This window comes from Vigna unguiculata, chromosome 9 (genome assembly GCF_037176805.1).
Source record: "Vigna unguiculata cultivar grain cowpea cultivar isolate G323 ecotype 2 chromosome 9, ASM3717680v1, whole genome shotgun sequence".
NCBI classification, from domain to species: Eukaryota; Viridiplantae; Streptophyta; class Magnoliopsida; order Fabales; family Fabaceae; genus Vigna; species Vigna unguiculata.
Genome location: NC_140800.1, coordinates 19176479 through 19186154, shown reverse-complemented (window position 1 = coordinate 19186154; position 9676 = coordinate 19176479). Strand labels below are relative to the sequence as shown.

General features: G+C 34.9%; 1 pseudogene; it reads right to left on the bottom strand.

Moving 5' to 3' along the window:
- Positions 1–1402: 1402 nt before the first annotated feature.
- On the bottom strand, positions 1403–9657 carry LOC146883664 (uncharacterized; annotated as a pseudogene).
- Between the last annotated feature and the right edge of the window lie 19 nt (positions 9658–9676).

Sequence of the window (9676 nt, the reverse complement as noted above, 5' to 3'; positions counted from 1 at the left end):
CCTCTTATTATACCTAGTGATTTGAATCAATGTAAAAACTGGTTGTAAAAATTGTTTTTTGAACTACTTCATTAAAATATTTTGACTTAAAATTTTCATAAACTATCATGAGCTTTAAAATTTTAGTAAACCAGCGTAGATTTTAAAACTATTAATATAATTTTTGTACTTGTTTGTCATTTAAGCATTCATATAAGTATTTATATTTTTTCTATTTATTTATTTATATTTAATAAAATTTTTTAAATAAATTATTATAGCACTCATCAAATTAACAAGTTATATAAATATATATATATATATATATATATATATATATATATAACAAAATTAAATTTATACCAAAATATATCAATTATACAGGGAGAGTGGGGTTGAAGTATAATGGAGGTGAAGTATGGAATAAATGTTATAAAAAATTTAGGATTTACAAGAAAAAAAAGGAAAGGAAGAAAAAAAAATTATATATATATATATATATATATATATATATATTAAATTACATGTTTTTTTAATTATTTATTTATAAATATTATTAAAAACTTACTTAATTATTGATGTTTGAAATAAACCTTAACCATTGTCTTAAGTTTTTTAAATACGATTTTAGAATTTATCTAAGTTAAAGAAGTTCTTATTAGTGAAATCGATTCCTAAGATTATATTAACTTCGACTAAATAAATTTCATTAAATACTAAATGTGGTGGATATAGCATGGTTTAAATTACTAATAATAAACCATATTCTATAATTAATGCATTGGGATAGATACATGTAATATGAAGTGTAAAATAGATTTTTTATATCAGTTAAAAAAGGTTTTTTATACCGGTTCTAACATCGGTATAGATGCAGGTGATATAGAAGGTTTGATCTTTCTACACTGGTTCCATGACAGGTATAAAAAAAATTATTTTTTATACCATTTTTAAAATCGGTATAGAAAGTCCTCTTGGAAATGGAAAGTTATGTAAGAAAAAAGGACTTACTGTATCGATTATAGTTCCAACCGGTATAAAAAATTACACATTTTACACCAAGTATGACCTCAACCGGTATAAAAAGTGATTTATTATTTTTTTATGAAAAATTCGTTTATGCTTCTTACCACATACCAAACCTGTATATAATTACCAAAAACATCCAGAAAACAAATCTCATTCAATGTAATATTTACATGAAATAGAATCTAATGTTTATATGAAATATAATACTACTCCAAAACGAATTACTATATAAGTCATAAAACACCTAACATCATATATTGTATATAATTACCCAAAACATCCAGAAAACAAATCTCATTCAATCTATTATTTACATGAAATAGAATCTAATGTTTATATGAAATATAATACTACTCCAAAACGAATTACAATATAAGTCATAAAACACCTAACATCATCTTATATAAACACTTAAAAGAAACCAAGCCCACTACTCACGAACTTCCTTCAAGACTCCTTGATCCATTGGAGATGTGTCATTGAAAATCTACACAATGAATAGTTGAGTCAACAATCTTTTAGTGATAAATACATAATATGTGATTTATAAATTGTACATATTACCATATCCCATGAGTCAACAATGTTTGCGGATATGATTCTATGCATGTGCCTCATGGTATAATATCCACACTCATAGCTTCTCGGTTGACGTGAGCACTACAAGTTAAATTCATATAATATCATAAATTTGATAATTGTATTTCAACAGTTTGAAGATTAACTACTTACAGTTGGCGCAATGAACTGCAACTTCTTTCTAGAAGTGATTTATTGTCCCTGCAACCTAGAATGAGCCTCAACCGCTCTATAAAATTTAATGTATATTGAAATTGTGCCTAATATGGAACTTAGTAAAATTAAATTATATAACAAAAAAATAAGTTAATAAAAAAAACTTACGCTTGTAAAGTACTTTTAATTTTCAAAGTGTTAGGCTTCTTGTGTAATGAACACAAAAGAACCACAACAAACTTCTGAGGAAGAATTACCAGCAACTGCCGGTGACCCCTACAGATTCAAATATCATTATATACAATTAAGTTTTACATAAATATAATTTAATGTATAAAAGACATTCTTATTGCTGCAAATAAGACGCTAAGTACACTTCTTTTTCCCAACATCAAATGCCTCTAATAGGTACTTTTGAACCTCTTCACTTTTATTCCCAACGCCTTGAATGGCAATAGGATCAATAAATCCATATATGTGATCATTCTTCTTCTCAGTGCATCTATGATGTAAATACCTTAAACATTGAAAATAAATAATATAAGAATAATATATTGAATATATTCAAACTTCATAAAAGTAATAAAAGTTTACTTACAACAACCAAAGTTGTATTACTGATATACATAACATATCAGTGCTAGAGAGAACTTCAAAAATATCCTTTTGACATATAAAAAAGGGGGTGTTGAAGGTCCTATTTGTGGCTTGGGGAGGCATTTCTAATTGTATAGGTTGCAAGGCGATAGTCGCTGCCATTGCACCAAGTCATTCTAGAATTGTCTGTTGTGGTAATGATTCATTCACATCTTCCTTTTCTTGTACTCTAATATGCTATACATATTTAAAGTAATAAATAATATTAGTATACACCGATGTAAATAAATGCATAATTAAAACAAGTAAGGACAATTACCTCCTTTGCAATTACTTTTGCTAATCTAACTGGCCAAAGGATAAAATTTCCAGGGGCCTGACCCACTGTCTTAACCTCTTGAGTGGGCACTGGGACTTGAGCAGTAGCATCTCGAACATCTACAACCACTACTATCATCATATCATCTGCAATGGTTGCATGGTGTATGGTTGACCCCAATGCATACATTTTACCTAAGGTAACCAAATATGTTTTCCATTTCGTCCCCAGCAAATGAAATCCATTTCATCCTCAACAGATTACTGTATAATAAGAATGGATTACATATGTTAAATATCAGTTATATATGTACGTAATAAATTATATAAGTTAAGATTTCATACTTGGACACTTAACCAAATCTGATTCTTTACTGTCTTTGGAACATGGTCCCAATCATCTATAAGAATGGATGACTTGCTCCTACCAAGCAAGGCCACATAGCTGGTGAATTTTGTGTTATTATCTCCCAAAGCTTTACCAGTTTACATACCAAACTGGATAGGCAATCTCTTATCTGCACTACGACTGACTGTTAATTCTCTGAACCTAGTTCCACGCCTACCATTTTGTTTGGTACACATATGAATCTTGTCCCCACCTTGTAAAGGTGGAAGGTCACCAAATGGTATGTCACTGGACATTTCCCTATTCAAATAAATAATTATTAGTGAGAATTAATAAATAATTTCTATGAGCTATTCGACAAAATTCACAAGTGAATATGAATACTGCCTGTAGAAAAATTACTGTCTATTGCAGAACTATCATTCTTTATATTCGTGTAATTGAAGTGACTACTAAAAAAAGACACACAAGAGATTGAAGATAGAGGAAGAGAATGGAAAACATTACAGCAAGTGAAGTAGCTGATTTGGGAGTGGGTGCTCTCCTCCTCTTTGCCACCCTTGCAGCCATCAAAGTCGATGCCTTCTTCTTTTCTCCTCAACGCAGGTTCTCTCTCTATATATCTTATGTGTGATTCTTTTTCAAGTAATGCTTCATTATTTGATTCTATGCCTTTGTGTTCAACCTTTCACAAACCTTTGAATGATGAAGTGAATTTTGAAAGCTAGATTCTTAAGGTGATCATCACATAATGGTTTTAGTTGAGGAAGAGAGTTTGTGTTATTAAGATAAACATAACACAATAGATTTTGTAGAAGTATGACGAGGATTTGCTTGAAACAATTGGTAACAGTGAATCAAAGGTGAAGCAGATAGCATGTGTAAAATGTCAAACCAAATGTTATTTTTCATGTTCTAATTGTTCTGAACTATAACCACTCTTTTTTTGTCTTCTCTACCTCCAATTATAGCATTGTGAATTATGTATACAACTCCTCATTGAGAGCAATAATGCTTTATTAATAAAACTTTAATAAAAGGGTTAGAGGTATTGTTATGTTGAATTGCATTGAGTTTGTAAGGGAAAATTTGGATATTGCTTTAGAGAAGAAGTGACAGATTACAGACAGGTTTCATTCAAAAAGTAGAGAAGAAGATCTCTCAAGTTATAACATTAACTAATTTTGACATATAATCCAATTCTGTACATACAACCAATTAGGCTATACCAAACTTTGAACAAGTAATACAAAATAAACCTTTACATTTTTATTGATGTTGTTGTCTGGCCAAACTAAACATTTTTCTGAAAACATTAAAAAGTTAACATTACCTAAACTCGAAAGTAAAAGCGATAAATATGTTGGAACATACATCATGTCCTATTCTAATTTGTCGGCACAATTATAAGTTTACAAGAGGTCAAGAGCTAGAAGAAATGAAAATAGTGAAATGAAAAAGAACATTAATGTTGCTGCAATTTTCATAATACCAAGCAATACCAAAAAGTGATGTTAAAGGAATATCAATAACATGATTTTCTAATTATACTGTAAAAATTTCTAAAAATAACTCATGACATGAATATGAACGTACTGCATTTTCCAATAGGAAAGATTCTATCAAAATTACCTCCATCTCCTCTCTAATTACTATAACCAAGGTATAACAGAAGATGAAATTCCTTTTCCCCACCAACACCAAACATGTGTTGTCCTTTGAGTAATATGAATTTTTCCGCCTTTGATAAGGAAGGACAAAATTCACACCACTTCCCAAGGTTTCATCTCCAACATCATTTGCACTTGTGAAATCACCGGTTCCTAAGGTTTCATCTCCAACATCTGCTCCTGCGAAATTACCCGTTCCAAAAACTATATCTCCAACATCTACTCCTGTGAAATCACCAATTCCAAAAGACACTTCTCCAACATCTGCTCCTGCAAAATTACATGATCCCAACCCTTTACCACCATCATCTGCTCCTGCGAAATTACCAGTTCCCAAGGATTTACCACCAACCGCCACTCCAGTGAAACCACCCATCCCCAAAATAGCACCTCCATAAATAGCACCTGAAAAACCACCTGTTCCCAATTGTACTTCTCTGATACCATTATGAGGAAGATGAAACCGAGAAGGAATATAATGAATTCTGTGTTTTGTATACACATGAGTATTCTTATTTATAATGAAGATACAATAATAAGTAACAAAATCAACATTTAATAATGGAAAATATTTGGTAACACATTTCCCTATCAAATCATATAAATAAACACAACTTGCACCAGAAAGAGGTAATACAATTATCTGTTGGATACAATTTGATAGTTAGGCCACAAAACAAAGTTCTGAGATCATGAGAAAATAAGTGCAACAAAATTATCAAAAGTAGGAAAGCACAACAATAACGGAAAGTGAATATCAGGAAATCTGACTTGTGACCTATAACGAATCATATGATTATGCCCTTTTCTTCCTCCAACTTTTGTCTTTCATTAGCTAATGAAGTTCCATTAGAAACCATGGATTAGATACATGATGGCATGGAATTTCTTAAGCAAGCTAAAGGAGAACTTTTGTGAGAGGAAAAACTAGAAAGTGATGAAAGATCATTAAATCACCTCGTGGCATCCAAGTTGTATGAACAAAATCTCTTCGTTTCCCGCTACTGAAAGTTGTATTGATCCCTATAACCATGAAATATTTTTTCTTGGTACTTGATTCATCTGTCTCTGATTTCCCTGATACAGCACAACCATTCAGCATAAATTTAGGAAGTAGCAAAGCAAATTTAAGATTCAGCTCCAGCGTAGATTTTGTCTTACTTGGTCTCCTACAATTCATGTATAGAAATGGATTAGCATTATAGTTATTTGATACGTATATAAGTAAATCACATGCAAAGAAGTAGAGGCTTGGCTTACTTGACATCATTGTTGACAACATTTTGTGTATTTGAAACTTCCATTTTACTGTAATTTGAGTTTGGCCTTGCAACCTTAAAATAAAGGTAAAACATCAAGCAGAAAATGTCATCATTACAGATCTTTTTTTCATAAATAGCACAAGATGCAGCTGAAAGTTATATGTCTGAGATTTTATTTTAGCATTACTTTTCAAAAAACCAATAGAGAAAAATGTGTCATATAAAAAGTACTCTTATTTTGCATCTTGGATTTAAATCCCTAATAGTAGTGCATAGCACCCAGCCCCCAAAAACACTACAATAGGATAGTGGATGGCAGGATATGTGCAATCTTGAAATATTTATATAGTTTATGTACATAATTCTCAAAAAAGATAAAAAAAATACTCAATGACATTCATAATTAAGATAATGCCATAGGTCGCTTAAACAAAACATATAAAAAGAAACAAAAGTCAAATACAAGCTTCCTAGGTAGGAATCATCAATCATCATCTTCACTTTTACTGCTATTATTATTGTACTGAAAAATCAAAAAATAGAATCCTTTTTTAATTGGAGGTAAAAAGAAAGGAGGAGAGGAGAGGAAACAATGAGGGGGCAAAATCTCCTCCCTCCACTTTGTGCCTTAGAAATAAACAGTTCATTAAGTTCTTAGTACAAAAAGACATGAACGAAAATTACATCCTATTCTCTTCATAGTAGACAAACAGGGTAATGTTGTGAACTGTAAATTGTCACTAAGAAACTACAAAGTACAAATTGGACAAGAGATGCAAGGATACAACAAATTTAGCAATAATAGGAAATAATCCAAACACAAATCTTAAATTCACTAAATATCAGCATGAGTCATTATAGACATAAAAAATATAATTTCTCTCCTGCAAAGGAAGGAACAAATCTATCAATTTCACTCATTCAACAAAACAAGAGTAATGTGTGGTTAGGGTTCAAATGCTGACCTTAAAATGGAAAAAGCCTATAAGAGATGGACGGTGGGGGCGACACAAACTAGGAGACCAGGTATTTCGACAACGAAGATAACACAATGCGATAGTGATGCTAGCAGACGAAGAGCACAAAAACAACACGCGACCGTGACGAGGCGACTTCGCACGGTGACGGCGACTTCGCATGGTGACAATGACTGTTGGGAAGCGGGAACGACAAAGCAATGAACTATGTTGGAAGAAGAACCGTGTTAAGGAAATGAAGGAAAGAAATGTAAAATGAGAAACATATTGTGCCGGTTCCAAGTTCAACAAGTATAATATCTCTTTTAAAAATTAAAAAAAAATAATATCTATATATATAGAGGTGTCAATTTGGCCCAACCCATAGGGCTTGGCCTTGGCCCATGTAGACTAAGGGTCAAAAAAGCCCATATTGAAAAAAAGCCCCCATTAAAGAAGCCCACAGGGCTAAAAACCCTACAAAATCCTTGTGGGCTAGGGCCAACGCATGGGCTTTCATCTTCCACATGAAAAATATATTATTTTATAAAAAGTAGTACTATATGTGGGACAGGCCCAACGAAGCGGACAAGCACGACGACCCGACCTACCAGACGACCTCGACAAGAACGACGACTCGAACGGGCTTGATGATCATGACAAGCCTAACGATCAGGTCAGGCCCAACAACACGAACGAGCCAACGATATGGACGGGCCCGACAACCCAAACGGGCTCGACGACCCGGACGGACCCGATGACTCGAACGGACCCGACGACCCAGACGCGCCCAACGACCCGAATGGGGGTGACGATGTAACATCCCGTCAGGATATTACGGATTTATAAATAAATAAATGGAATAAATAAAACAGCGCGGTTAATAATACCTCATTTTCCCAAAACGCGGGAAAATTTAAAGCTTTATTAAATGAGCGGATAAATTTGAGAACGTCCATTACACAACTAAAACCAAAATGTCATCAAGCCACCCATCAGGGTTTACAAATGTTTTCAAAAACAATAGATACATATAAGAGTTTCCCAAGTCAATCCCTTCTCCGCGACTAAGCTGCACCAGAGCCACCTGCATCACTAACATCTGCTCCCGTGTACTGCGTACACGATCATCGCCACACACACGCAGATAGGGTGAACTTAACAGATAAATCACACACACACACACACACACAGATATATATATATATATATATATATATATATATATATATATATATATAAAGCTATAAACATATATATATATATATATATCAACATGCACATATATCACAGCACTTAACTTAACTTTCCACATTGCCCTATATTTTTATTCCCGTAATTCGATCCCCAATATGTCTATTCGTGTTCTACATCGCCTAAGGATTACTTCAAGGTGACTTGCTGCCATACCTATCGGTCACAACCGATAGAGCACGTGCGGGAAAACATGCTACGGATCATACACCGCAACGCCAGGTAGAGTTCCCATATACGAACATAGTCTGTATCGTCCCAAGACTACCAAACTCATCAGCCAACAACTGAGGAGGGCAATCTATCTGGACCCATCCGTACTGGCCACAACCAGCACACTCATACCGGCAACAGTCGCCAACCCGAGCCACAACTCAAGGGTTCCTCGTGTCCATCCGTCATCCCGAGCCACAACTCAAGAGATGTTATTCCAAGCCACAACTCAAGGAATACCACGTGCTTAACCCCTATCCCGAGCCACAACTCAAGGGATACGTTCCGAGCCACACCTCAAGGAACACCAGCAATCTCACCCTTAAAGTATCACTAGACGCACTGTAGATCACAATTTCATAAATAAAACTTAAAGCTGCAGCAATATAAATCGCCTGGCGGGGGACACGTGCCGCCAGGCGCTGCCAGCTCCCAGACCGCCTGGCAGGTGTCGCGTACCGCCAGGCGCACAACGTCTCAAAATTCATCTCACAGCAGGTATCGCCTGGCGGTATTACGCTCACCGCCAGGCGTCGGCCACTCAGTTGCCCTCTGTTGCCAAGCTATCGCCTGGCGAACCCAATCACGCCGCCAGGCGCTGTATCAGTACAGCAGCACTCCAATTGAGTTTCTTGTCATGAGTTTTCATGGTTCGCAGCTTCTACCTCCCAATGCTCTTCTCCCTAACTTAATCATAACAAGTCTCTTAGACTTGACTAGTCACAATGCCCTGCATCACTAGGGTACCTTACTTGAAACCATTTCCTAGTCTAGATTCACGTACTCTTGTTATAATTTAGTATAACTCACCCTTTCCTCTAAGCAGTACCCATGCTCCTACAATACTTGTCCTCATTTCCTTCCTCTTTTATAGCCTATTTAATTATACAGGTTTATCTTGCTATATTTTATACTTATTTCCTCTATCCTCAGATTACAGTACCACCGTCCAACCAGACCTCTCAAGGTCCAATATAGCACTCACACAGTTCTATGACTCATACCAAACCTCCATTACAATTATCCCTCGTGACTCTAATATACTCATCCTCGCATACCCTTTCCACCATCTATGTAATTTCATTCCATCAACCCCCATCCCTATGACTTCGAACTTCAACCGAATGCACTCATTTTTACGCCAAGCTTCCACTGACCCTCATCACCCGCTCAATCACGAAAAGCACTCCCTCTGCATTGTCACCAACGTCGCCTGGCGGCCAGTTTCGTGCCGCCAGGCGGTGCATCAGTTCTGGAAAATTCCCAGATTCCTCCTGCACCCAATGCTCGACCATTTTTTCCATCTTTATGAAT